Source organism: Pleurodeles waltl, chromosome 3_1 (genome assembly GCF_031143425.1).
Source record: "Pleurodeles waltl isolate 20211129_DDA chromosome 3_1, aPleWal1.hap1.20221129, whole genome shotgun sequence".
In the NCBI taxonomy this organism is placed as follows: Eukaryota; Metazoa; Chordata; class Amphibia; order Caudata; family Salamandridae; genus Pleurodeles; species Pleurodeles waltl.
In genome coordinates, this window is record NC_090440.1 from 1,988,121,340 (window position 1) to 1,988,134,626 (window position 13,287).

At 43.7% G+C, this 13,287-nt stretch overlaps 3 non-coding genes across 3 annotated transcripts; all 3 read right to left on the bottom strand.

Moving 5' to 3' along the window:
• Window positions 1–274: 274 nt before the first annotated feature.
• LOC138286158 (small nucleolar RNA U3) lies at window positions 275–492 on the bottom strand. Its single transcript, XR_011201850.1, has one exon. It is a non-coding gene; the product is annotated as a small nucleolar RNA U3 (small nucleolar RNA).
• A 4,119-nt stretch (window positions 493–4,611) lies between these two features.
• LOC138286159 (small nucleolar RNA U3) lies at window positions 4,612–4,829 on the bottom strand. The gene has a single exon (XR_011201851.1). It is a non-coding gene; the product is annotated as a small nucleolar RNA U3 (small nucleolar RNA).
• Window positions 4,830–8,948: 4,119 nt separating this feature from the next.
• LOC138286117 (small nucleolar RNA U3) lies at window positions 8,949–9,166 on the bottom strand. The gene has a single exon (XR_011201811.1). It is a non-coding gene; the product is annotated as a small nucleolar RNA U3 (small nucleolar RNA).
• Between the last annotated feature and the right edge of the window lie 4,121 nt (window positions 9,167–13,287).

Below are 13,287 nucleotides of genomic sequence, written 5' to 3' on the forward strand. Positions count from 1 at the left end.
TCTACGTTTTATCCTCAAGTTGTCCTGCTGAGTTGCGTAAAAGGTGAGTAAATCTTCCCCTTCCCCGGGTCCATTTGAAAAGACCCTCTTTACTTAAATGTACCAAATTACGATTAGAAAGACCGTTTGAAAAGCTCAGTTTATAAAAGAAAGCCCCCAAAAAGCTCAAAAGAGGTGATTGCAAATACAAGTCAAGTGAGAATCTGGCAACCATCAAATATCCAAGAAAAGAAGTTTAAAATGCTGTACTCTCTTAAACTGAAACAAGAAGCTAACCACTCAGTTTGTGTTTCCTTCCTCCAGTTCTTCGTAAAAGAAGAGAGGAACGTTCATCAATAGCAGACAGCAGCTGCACAAATGTAACACTGTCCACTGGCTTCGCGCTCAGAAGAAAACACTACAACTCTTCCTCGTGGTTAGCGAAGACCAGACACTTTCGAACACATTTCCTCAGTTAAAAACTATAGAAATGATCCCTGAAAGTATAGTCTTGCCTGAACCACTTCCAGCTCACACAGGCAGAAAAAGTGGAAACCCTTCTTACCTACAGTAAGCACCTGTTGGGCATCAAGTCAAAAAACATATAAATATATAGATAAGACCACAAAATAGCATTCAGCAGATGCGCGTGCATTTCTGTGCAAGAAAGAGTTCTCCCTAGAACTCGGGTGACACAATGCTTTACAAATTTGCATATCAGAAATCAGCCACCAATCAAATTCAGCCTGCCTTTTCCCGGCCCTGTCTCACACACAGACACACACACACACACAGGTTACCTGTTGGCTGCTCCTGAAACAGACAGAGGACTACAGTATGAAAGTTAAAGTTCAAACAGGTAAAGAAACGGCAGCCATACTTTCCTTTCCTGCTCTCGTTTACCGCAACAAACACATTTTAACTTGTTTAAAAAGTAAGAGAAACAGTTGGTAAACTCACAAAAAAGACAGTCTACCGTTACTTCCAGAGCTTTCGGCACTGCACTAAATGACAATTATTACCATTTCAAGATGGCTACGCATTATCAGACTGCACGAAGTGGGTGAATTTTACTGGAGATCGGACAGAATCACCAGAGCGCTTACTCTGTTCAAGTAAAGCAGCACACACTTGCCCTCTGAGTTCACATCATACTGTGCTGAAAGTGTAGGTGGTGAAAACACTGGGAATTATTCTTGTTCACAGCCTTCATTTTGAAGCTCAAGCCAAGACATGGATTTCTCTGGTAGTTTCATCCTCAGATATCTTGGTGAGATGTTCAACTTCCTGACGCAAATCGATTTACATGTTAAGAGGCAGAGCATTAATTAGCACTCATTTGGACTACTGCAATGCCTTACACAAGGGAAAATGGGGAAAACTTGAAACAAAACGGCAGGTTCCACAGGATTTTGCAGGAAGACAGTTTTCAATCAGAATATTTGGTTCAGATTATGACCTTTCAATGTGCCGAAAGCGTGATACTGATTGCTAGTGAATGAGAAACGACCTGGTAGGTTTGCAAGTATGGAAACAAAAGGTGTAGCAAGCAACCTACCTTTACATTTTGAAAAGTTGCACCACAGATCAAATGTATGGCAATGTCTTCAATCAGTCTCCCCAAACAAAGTAACTCTCCCCCAGTTCACGTGTAAGACCCTTACAAGGCGATGGCATTCCGCAGGAACCACGGGTTACAACGGAACCTACCACTTTCAGATGAGCTCTGAATACCTGACATCAAAGAAAGCCTTCACATCAGCAACACCTTGTCCTACCAGCCGCTTTGAACATATGCAGCTTTTCCAGGCCCCATGACTTTTAGGCATCTCTGTATTATAGAAGTATCCAAAACACGGTTTATTTTTCTTGTACAGAAGATTCCGTTCACCGGGGAGTGAATCCTTGTCGGGACAATTTTGATCCTAGTATTCTTCAGAATAGGAACCGAACATTTCAGTGAATGTATCCGTCATCCAGCCCTTCCTCAAATGAAGAAAGGAACAGCCATCAACAAAAGACAGTTGTTTCATAAATACAACTCTGCCCTTCCTTTCCAGATCAGGGCTTTTCTGCAACAACTCTCTGACACTTACAAACACTGGGGCAGATTTACGATATTTGGCGCAGGGCAGCACAGCAAGTCACATTGCTGTGCCCTGTGTCAAAGAAAACGGGCAATAATGTGTTATATGTATGCAATACTGTCCTTTTCCACTGCGCTGGAGCCATTTTGACTGCCTAGAGCCAGCGCCGGCAACCTTGCACCATGGTGCAAGGTTGTCTGCGTTGTAGGCAAAATTGTTTTTGTGAAGGAAGAGGCACCTTCCTACACAAAAACAATCTTGGGAGGCTTTTCCCTTTTCCTATGCGTGCTGCAAAACGCAGCACACATAGAAAGGGGAAACAACAAAGAGAAATAAAGATATTTCTCCTCACTGACCCTCCCCTGGGGAGGGGTAAGGTGTTGGTGCATTCCCAGATTTACATGGCTCTGTAAATTTGGGGATGCGTCTAACAATATGGGTGTTGCGTTGGAACACACACTGCAAAGCCCTTGGATCGCCTCCCTAATGCAGAGTAAGCCAGCGCACCGCTTTACAATGCCTTGCCTTAATCACTATCTACGGGACTATTCAAAGCCACGCCAAGTGGCTTTGCGTGATCTCCTAGATATGGTTAAAAGGTCTGACCGCTGTTGCGTCACTAGAAGTCACGCAACTGCAGTGCAAGCCTCTCTTAAATATGCCCCACTAGTTCCAGTTTCTTTCTTCAGAAACTTTTTATAACGCTATGCCACTCTGTTCCAGTGGCACAGGAAGATGTCACAACAGCATTTTTGCTGCCATCTGGCTTAGCTCTCAGATGGTAAGTGATACAGACTTTAAAAACTGCTGCTGTGGTCTATGCCGCTAACTAAAGTATTGCTTCAGCACGACAGGCTCAAGTTGAAGGCGAAAAACAGTCCACATCCCCTCTTCCAGCAGGCTAGAGGGTACCACAATTTAGTCTTACTTTGTTTTTTGTTTTTATATTTACTTATCTATTTATTTCATTATTTTAAAAAAGGACATTGCTGGGAAGGCAGTCGGGCTACGCTCCTGGCTCCTATAAAGCCAAGATTAGGCAAAGTTTTGAAGCACTCAACTGGCCTGCCGCCAGAGCGGAACCTTCTCCAATTCACGCTCTGCCGCCAACCCACCCACCTCGTTTCCCCGGCATTGGGGCATGTTTGAACTCCAAAATGGCGGCCTCCGGGGTTCCACACATTGCAGCTTTACCATTTTCAAGGTACAGGGATTATTCTACTGTTTAAAAGCTGCTGGCATTCCGATTTTCTTCATGAGGCTATCAATCTTGCAGTGTTCTAATATAGCATACGAGAACATTATTAGGGGCCCAAAGGGATCATTAAACGTCTTCTGTTGAGAGTTATTGACAAAAGCGAGGGGACAGGGCATTTAACTAATGTGACAGCAGAGGAACGACGCCTATGCTGACAGCTCAACATTTCGTTCAATGAGGTAAGAATGCTTTAAATTAAACAGGAAAGCCAAAAAAACGACATTTGCTAGAATATTAGACCAGATGGCTTATTCCAACCATTATTTGATTGTTGCAACTTCACTGTCCCCAATGAATCTTAAAAAATTCCAATGTCCTAAGACATCTAGCCCTTGATGTACTAGAGGTTGTGCGAGCGTTCCTGGGAAGCTGAATGATTTTCTGCTGCGCCTACAGGCTTTTATGGTAAGTAATCAGATGCAATCCTTTACGCTTACGTTACTTTGTGCTATGCGAGTCCCCGTGCAACACCTTAGCAAATGCCCAAGACGGCGTTCTTTGTCCTCATCGGTCTAAGATCCTCAACAGCCTTATACATTTTAGGACCTGTGACCAGGGTGTTACTCTTGGTTTTAGTCTAAAAAGACTAACTAGCATTAGAAAGCCCCTTTTTCCCACGTCAATTCGACAGGGCGATAAGCCACTGAGCGGCACTAATTGTGTGGAAGATGTCTAAACTCTAAAAATAGATCAAACATAGAGGCCCAGATTTATGAAACGCTTGCGTTATCACAGCGTAAGGCAACACCAGGGCATCAGTGAGGTTTACTAAACCACGCAAGGCCACCTTGCGTGGCATTGCATGTCTTAATAAATCTAGAGTAACCCATGGCAGCGCAAGTCGCTGCCTTGCGTTACTGTTTGCCGGGAAGGCGTTCCATGGGTAGGGAGTGGGTGATCTTAGGCATCCACCCATGCTCTTTCATGCATTCCCAGATTTACTAAGAGTAGTAAACCTGGGAACGCGTACGCCTTCCCAACTGAGGAGCAACAAGGAGAAATATCTTTGTTTCTCTACGTTTTATCCTCAAGTTGTCCTGCTGAGTTGCGTAAAAGGTGAGTAAATCTTCCCCTTCCCCGGGTCCATTTGAAAAGACCCTCTTTACTTAAATGTACCAAATTACGATTAGAAAGACCGTTTGAAAAGCTCAGTTTATAAAAGAAAGCCCCCAAAAAGCTCAAAAGAGGTGATTGCAAATACAAGTCAAGTGAGAATCTGGCAACCATCAAATATCCAAGAAAAGAAGTTTAAAATGCTGTACTCTCTTAAACTGAAACAAGAAGCTAACCACTCAGTTTGTGTTTCCTTCCTCCAGTTCTTCGTAAAAGAAGAGAGGAACGTTCATCAATAGCAGACAGCAGCTGCACAAATGTAACACTGTCCACTGGCTTCGCGCTCAGAAGAAAACACTACAACTCTTCCTCGTGGTTAGCGAAGACCAGACACTTTCGAACACATTTCCTCAGTTAAAAACTATAGAAATGATCCCTGAAAGTATAGTCTTGCCTGAACCACTTCCAGCTCACACAGGCAGAAAAAGTGGAAACCCTTCTTACCTACAGTAAGCACCTGTTGGGCATCAAGTCAAAAAACATATAAATATATAGATAAGACCACAAAATAGCATTCAGCAGATGCGCGTGCATTTCTGTGCAAGAAAGAGTTCTCCCTAGAACTCGGGTGACACAATGCTTTAAAAATTTGCATATCAGAAATCAGCCACCAATCAAATTCAGCCTGCCTTTTCCCGGCCCTGTCTCACACACAGACACACACACACACACAGGTTACCTGTTGGCTGCTCCTGAAACAGACAGAGGACTACAGTATGAAAGTTAAAGTTCAAACAGGTAAAGAAACGGCAGCCATACTTTCCTTTCCTGCTCTCGTTTACCGCAACAAACACATTTTAACTTGTTTAAAAAGTAAGAGAAACAGTTGGTAAACTCACAAAAAAGACAGTCTACCGTTACTTCCAGAGCTTTCGGCACTGCACTAAATGACAATTATTACCATTTCAAGATGGCTACGCATTATCAGACTGCACGAAGTGGGTGAATTTTACTGGAGATCGGACAGAATCACCAGAGCGCTTACTCTGTTCAAGTAAAGCAGCACACACTTGCCCTCTGAGTTCACATCATACTGTGCTGAAAGTGTAGGTGGTGAAAACACTGGGAATTATTCTTGTTCACAGCCTTCATTTTGAAGCTCAAGCCAAGACATGGATTTCTCTGGTAGTTTCATCCTCAGATATCTTGGTGAGATGTTCAACTTCCTGACGCAAATCGATTTACATGTTAAGAGGCAGAGCATTAATTAGCACTCATTTGGACTACTGCAATGCCTTACACAAGGGAAAATGGGGAAAACTTGAAACAAAACGGCAGGTTCCACAGGATTTTGCAGGAAGACAGTTTTCAATCAGAATATTTGGTTCAGATTATGACCTTTCAATGTGCCGAAAGCGTGATACTGATTGCTAGTGAATGAGAAACGACCTGGTAGGTTTGCAAGTATGGAAACAAAAGGTGTAGCAAGCAACCTACCTTTACATTTTGAAAAGTTGCACCACAGATCAAATGTATGGCAATGTCTTCAATCAGTCTCCCCAAACAAAGTAACTCTCCCCCAGTTCACGTGTAAGACCCTTACAAGGCGATGGCATTCCGCAGGAACCACGGGTTACAACGGAACCTACCACTTTCAGATGAGCTCTGAATACCTGACATCAAAGAAAGCCTTCACATCAGCAACACCTTGTCCTACCAGCCGCTTTGAACATATGCAGCTTTTCCAGGCCCCATGACTTTTAGGCATCTCTGTATTATAGAAGTATCCAAAACACGGTTTATTTTTCTTGTACAGAAGATTCCGTTCACCGGGGAGTGAATCCTTGTCGGGACAATTTTGATCCTAGTATTCTTCAGAATAGGAACCGAACATTTCAGTGAATGTATCCGTCATCCAGCCCTTCCTCAAATGAAGAAAGGAACAGCCATCAACAAAAGACAGTTGTTTCATAAATACAACTCTGCCCTTCCTTTCCAGATCAGGGCTTTTCTGCAACAACTCTCTGACACTTACAAACACTGGGGCAGATTTACGATATTTGGCGCAGGGCAGCACAGCAAGTCACATTGCTGTGCCCTGTGTCAAAGAAAACGGGCAATAATGTGTTATATGTATGCAATACTGTCCTTTTCCACTGCGCTGGAGCCATTTTGACTGCCTAGAGCCAGCGCCGGCAACCTTGCACCATGGTGCAAGGTTGTCTGCGTTGTAGGCAAAATTGTTTTTGTGAAGGAAGAGGCACCTTCCTACACAAAAACAATCTTGGGAGGCTTTTCCCTTTTCCTATGCGTGCTGCAAAACGCAGCACACATAGAAAGGGGAAACAACAAAGAGAAATAAAGATATTTCTCCTCACTGACCCTCCCCTGGGGAGGGGTAAGGTGTTGGTGCATTCCCAGATTTACATGGCTCTGTAAATTTGGGGATGCGTCTAACAATATGGGTGTTGCGTTGGAACACACACTGCAAAGCCCTTGGATCGCCTCCCTAATGCAGAGTAAGCCAGCGCACCGCTTTACAATGCCTTGCCTTAATCACTATCTACGGGACTATTCAAAGCCACGCCAAGTGGCTTTGCGTGATCTCCTAGATATGGTTAAAAGGTCTGACCGCTGTTGCGTCACTAGAAGTCACGCAACTGCAGTGCAAGCCTCTCTTAAATATGCCCCACTAGTTCCAGTTTCTTTCTTCAGAAACTTTTTATAACGCTATGCCACTCTGTTCCAGTGGCACAGGAAGATGTCACAACAGCATTTTTGCTGCCATCTGGCTTAGCTCTCAGATGGTAAGTGATACAGACTTTAAAAACTGCTGCTGTGGTCTATGCCGCTAACTAAAGTATTGCTTCAGCACGACAGGCTCAAGTTGAAGGCGAAAAACAGTCCACATCCCCTCTTCCAGCAGGCTAGAGGGTACCACAATTTAGTCTTACTTTGTTTTTTGTTTTTATATTTACTTATCTATTTATTTCATTATTTTAAAAAAGGACATTGCTGGGAAGGCAGTCGGGCTACGCTCCTGGCTCCTATAAAGCCAAGATTAGGCAAAGTTTTGAAGCACTCAACTGGCCTGCCGCCAGAGCGGAACCTTCTCCAATTCACGCTCTGCCGCCAACCCACCCACCTCGTTTCCCCGGCATTGGGGCATGTTTGAACTCCAAAATGGCGGCCTCCGGGGTTCCACACATTGCAGCTTTACCATTTTCAAGGTACAGGGATTATTCTACTGTTTAAAAGCTGCTGGCATTCCGATTTTCTTCATGAGGCTATCAATCTTGCAGTGTTCTAATATAGCATACGAGAACATTATTAGGGGCCCAAAGGGATCATTAAACGTCTTCTGTTGAGAGTTATTGACAAAAGCGAGGGGACAGGGCATTTAACTAATGTGACAGCAGAGGAACGACGCCTATGCTGACAGCTCAACATTTCGTTCAATGAGGTAAGAATGCTTTAAATTAAACAGGAAAGCCAAAAAAACGACATTTGCTAGAATATTAGACCAGATGGCTTATTCCAACCATTATTTGATTGTTGCAACTTCACTGTCCCCAATGAATCTTAAAAAATTCCAATGTCCTAAGACATCTAGCCCTTGATGTACTAGAGGTTGTGCGAGCGTTCCTGGGAAGCTGAATGATTTTCTGCTGCGCCTACAGGCTTTTATGGTAAGTAATCAGATGCAATCCTTTACGCTTACGTTACTTTGTGCTATGCGAGTCCCCGTGCAACACCTTAGCAAATGCCCAAGACGGCGTTCTTTGTCCTCATCGGTCTAAGATCCTCAACAGCCTTATACATTTTAGGACCTGTGACCAGGGTGTTACTCTTGGTTTTAGTCTAAAAAGACTAACTAGCATTAGAAAGCCCCTTTTTCCCACGTCAATTCGACAGGGCGATAAGCCACTGAGCGGCACTAATTGTGTGGAAGATGTCTAAACTCTAAAAATAGATCAAACATAGAGGCCCAGATTTATGAAACGCTTGCGTTATCACAGCGTAAGGCAACACCAGGGCATCAGTGAGGTTTACTAAACCACGCAAGGCCACCTTGCGTGGCATTGCATGTCTTAATAAATCTAGAGTAACCCATGGCAGCGCAAGTCGCTGCCTTGCGTTACTGTTTGCCGGGAAGGCGTTCCATGGGTAGGGAGTGGGTGATCTTAGGCATCCACCCATGCTCTTTCATGCATTCCCAGATTTACTAAGAGTAGTAAACCTGGGAACGCGTACGCCTTCCCAACTGAGGAGCAACAAGGAGAAATATCTTTGTTTCTCTACGTTTTATCCTCAAGTTGTCCTGCTGAGTTGCGTAAAAGGTGAATAAATCTTCCCCTTCCCCGGGTCCATTTGAAAAGACCCTCTTTACTTAAATGTACCAAATTACGATTAGAAAGACCGTTTGAAAAGCTCAGTTTATAAAAGAAAGCCCCCAAAAAGCTCAAAAGAGGTGATTGCAAATACAAGTCAAGTGAGAATCTGGCAACCATCAAATATCCAAGAAAAGAAGTTTAAAATGCTGTACTCTCTTAAACTGAAACAAGAAGCTAACCACTCAGTTTGTGTTTCCTTCCTCCAGTTCTTCGTAAAAGAAGAGAGGAACGTTCATCAATAGCAGACAGCAGCTGCACAAATGCAACACTGCCCACTGGCTTCGCGCTCAGAAGAAAACACTACAACTCTTCCTCGTGGTTAGCGAAGACCAGACACTTTCGAACACATTTCCTCAGTTAAAAACTATAGAAATGATCCCTGAAAGTATAGTCTTGCCTGAACCACTTCCAGCTCACACAGACAGAAAAAGTGGAAACCCTTCTTACCTACAGTAAGCACCTGTTGGGCATCAAGTCAAAAAACATATAAATATATAGATAAGACCACAAAATAGCATTCAGCAGATGCGCGTGCATTTCTGTGCAAGAAAGAGTTCTCCCTAGAACTCGGGTGACACAATGCTTTAAAAATTTGCATATCAGAAATCAGCCACCAATCAAATTCAGCCTGCCTTTTCCCGGCCCTGTCTCACACACAGACACACACACACACACAGGTTACCTGTTGGCTGCTCCTGAAACAGACAGAGGACTACAGTATGAAAGTTAAAGTTCAAACAGGTAAAGAAATGGCAGCCATACTTTCCTTTCCTGCTCTCGTTTACCGCAACAAACACATTTTAACTTGTTTAAAAAGTAAGAGAAACAGTTGGTAAACTCACAAAAAAGACAGTCTACCGTTACTTCCAGAGCTTTCGGCACTGCACTAAATGACAATTATTACCATTTCAAGATGGCTACGCATTATCAGACTGCACGAAGTGGGTGAATTTTACTGGAGATCGGACAGAATCACCAGAGCGCTTACTCTGTTCAAGTAAAGCAGCACACACTTGCCCTCTGAGTTCACATCATACTGTGCTGAAAGTGTAGGTGGTGAAAACACTGGGAATTATTCTTGTTCACAGCCTTCATTTTGAAGCTCAAGCCAAGACATGGATTTCTCTGGTAGTGTCATCCTCAGATATCTTGGTGAGATGTTCAACTTCCTGACGCAAATCGATTTACATGTTAAGAGGCAGAGCATTAATTAGCACTCATTTGGACTACTGCAATGCCTTACACAAGGGAAAATGGGGAAAACTTGAAACAAAACGGCAGGTTCCACAGGATTTTGCAGGAAGACAGTTTTCAATCAGAATATTTGGTTCAGATTATGACCTTTCAATGTGCCGAAAGCGTGATACTGATTGCTAGTGAATGAGAAACGACCTGGTAGGTTTGCAAGTATGGAAACAAAAGGTGTAGCAAGCAACCTACCTTTACATTTTGAAAAGTTGCACCACAGATCAAATGTATGGCAATGTCTTCAATCAGTCTCCCCAAACAAAGTAACTCTCCCCCAGTTCACGTGTAAGACCCTTACAAGGCGATGGCATTCCGCAGGAACCACGGGTTACAACGGAACCTACCACTTTCAGATGAGCTCTGAATACCTGGACATCAAAGAAAGCCTTCACATCAGCAACACCTTGTCCTACCAGCCGCTTTGAACATATGCAGCTTTTCCAGGCCCCATGACTTTTAGGCATCTCTGTATTATAGAAGTATCCAAAACACGGTTTATTTTTCTTGTACAGAAGATTCCGTTCACCGGGGAGTGAATCCTTGTCGGGACAATTTTGATCCTAGTATTCTTCAGAATAGGAACCGAACATTTCAGTGAATGTATCCGTCATCCAGCCCTTCCTCAAATGAAGAAAGGAACAGCCATCAACAAAAGACAGTTGTTTCATAAATACAACTCTGCCCTTCCTTTCCAGATCAGGGCTTTTCTGCAACAACTCTCTGACACTTACAAACACTGGGGCAGATTTACGACATTTTGGCGCAGGGCAGCACAGCAAGTCACATTGCTGTGCCCTGTGTCAAAGAAAACGGGCAATAATGTGTTATATGTATGCAATACTGTCCTTTTCCACTGCGCTGGAGCCATTTTGACTGCCTAGAGCCAGCGCCGGCAACCTTGCACCATGGTGCAAGGTTGTCTGCGTTGTAGGCAAAATTGTTTTTGTGAAGGAAGAGGCACCTTCCTACACAAAAACAATCTTGGGAGGCTTTTCCCTTTTCCTATGCGTGCTGCAAAACGCAGCACACATAGAAAGGGGAAACAACAAAGAGAAATAAAGATATTTCTCCTCACTGACCCTCCCCTGGGGAGGGGTAAGGTGTTGGTGCATTCCCAGATTTACATGGCTCTGTAAATTTGGGGATGCGTCTAACAACATGGGTGTTGCGTTGGAACACACACTGCAAAGCCCTTGGATCGCCTCCCTAATGCAGAGTAAGCCAGCGCACCGCTTTACAATGCCTTGCCTTAATCACTATCTACGGGACTATTCAAAGCCACGCCAAGTGGCTTTGCGTGATCTCCTAGATATGGTTAAAAGGTCTGACCGCTGTTGCGTCACTAGAAGTCACGCAACTGCAGTGCAAGCCTCTCTTAAATATGCCCCACTAGTTCCAGTTTCTTTCTTCAGAAACTTTTTATAACGCTATGCCACTCTGTTCCAGTGGCACAGGAAGATGTCACAACAGCATTTTTGCTGCCATCTGGCTTAGCTCTCAGATGGTAAGTGATACAGACTTTAAAAACTGCTGCTGTGGTCTATGCCGCTAACTAAAGTATTGCTTCAGCACGACAGGCTCAAGTTGAAGGCGAAAAACAGTCCACATCCCCTCTTCCAGCAGGCTAGAGGGTACCACAATTTAGTCTTACTTTGTTTTTTGTTTTTATATTTACTTATCTATTTATTTCATTATTTTAAAAAAGGACATTGCTGGGAAGGCAGTCGGGCTACGCTCCTGGCTCCTATAAAGCCAAGATTAGGCAAAGTTTTGAAGCACTCAACTGGCCTGCCGCCAGAGCGGAACCTTCTCCAATTCACGCTCTGCCGCCAACCCACCCACCTCGTTTCCCCGGCATTGGGGCATGTTTGAACTCCAAAATGGCGGCCTCCGGGGTTCCACACATTGCAGCTTTACCATTTTCAAGGTACAGGGATTATTCTACTGTTTAAAAGCTGCTGGCATTCCGATTTTCTTCATGAGGCTATCAATCTTGCAGTGTTCTAATATAGCATACGAGAACATTATTAGGGGCCCAAAGGGATCATTAAACGTCTTCTGTTGAGAGTTATTGACAAAAGCGAGGGGACAGGGCATTTAACTAATGTGACAGCAGAGGAACGACGCCTATGCTGACAGCTCAACATTTCGTTCAATGAGGTAAGAATGCTTTAAATTAAACAGGAAAGCCAAAAAAACGACATTTGCTAGAATATTAGACCAGATGGCTTATTCCAACCATTATTTGATTGTTGCAACTTCACTGTCCCCAATGAATCTTAAAAAATTCCAATGTCCTAAGACATCTAGCCCTTGATGTACTAGAGGTTGTGCGAGCGTTCCTGGGAAGCTGAATGATTTTCTGCTGCGCCTACAGGCTTTTATGGTAAGTAATCAGATGCAATCCTTTACGCTTACGTTACTTTGTGCTATGCGAGTCCCCGTGCAACACCTTAGCAAATGCCCAAGACGGCGTTCTTTGTCCTCATCGGTCTAAGATCCTCAACAGCCTTATACATTTTAGGACCTGTGACCAGGGTGTTACTCTTGGTTTTAGTCTAAAAAGACTAACTAGCATTAGAAAGCCCCTTTTTCCCACGTCAATTCGACAGGGCGATAAGCCACTGAGCGGCACTAATTGTGTGGAAGATGTCTAAACTCTAAAAATAGATCAAACATAGAGGCCCAGATTTATGAAACGCTTGCGTTATCACAGCGTAAGGCAACACCAGGGCATCAGTGAGGTTTACTAAACCACGCAAGGCCACCTTGCGTGGCATTGCATGTCTTAATAAATCTAGAGTAACCCATGGCAGCGCAAGTCGCTGCCTTGCGTTACTGTTTGCCGGGAAGGCGTTCCATGGGTAGGGAGTGGGTGATCTTAGGCATCCACCCATGCTCTTTCATGCATTCCCAGATTTACTAAGAGTAGTAAACCTGGGAACGCGTACGCCTTCCCAACTGAGGAGCAACAAGGAGAAATATCTTTGTTTCTCTACTTTTTATCCTCAAGTTGTCCTGCTGAGTTGCGTAAAAGGTGAGTAAATCTTCCCCTTCCCCGGGTCCATTTGAAAAGACCCTCTTTACTTAAATGTACCAAATTACGATTAGAAAGACCGTTTGAAAAGCTCAGTTTATAAAAGAAAGCCCCCAAAAAGCTCAAAAGAGGTGATTGCAAATACAAGTCAAGTGAGAATCTGGCAACCATCAAATATCCAAGAAAAAAAGTTTAAAATGCTGTACTCTCTTAAACTGAAACAAGAAGCTA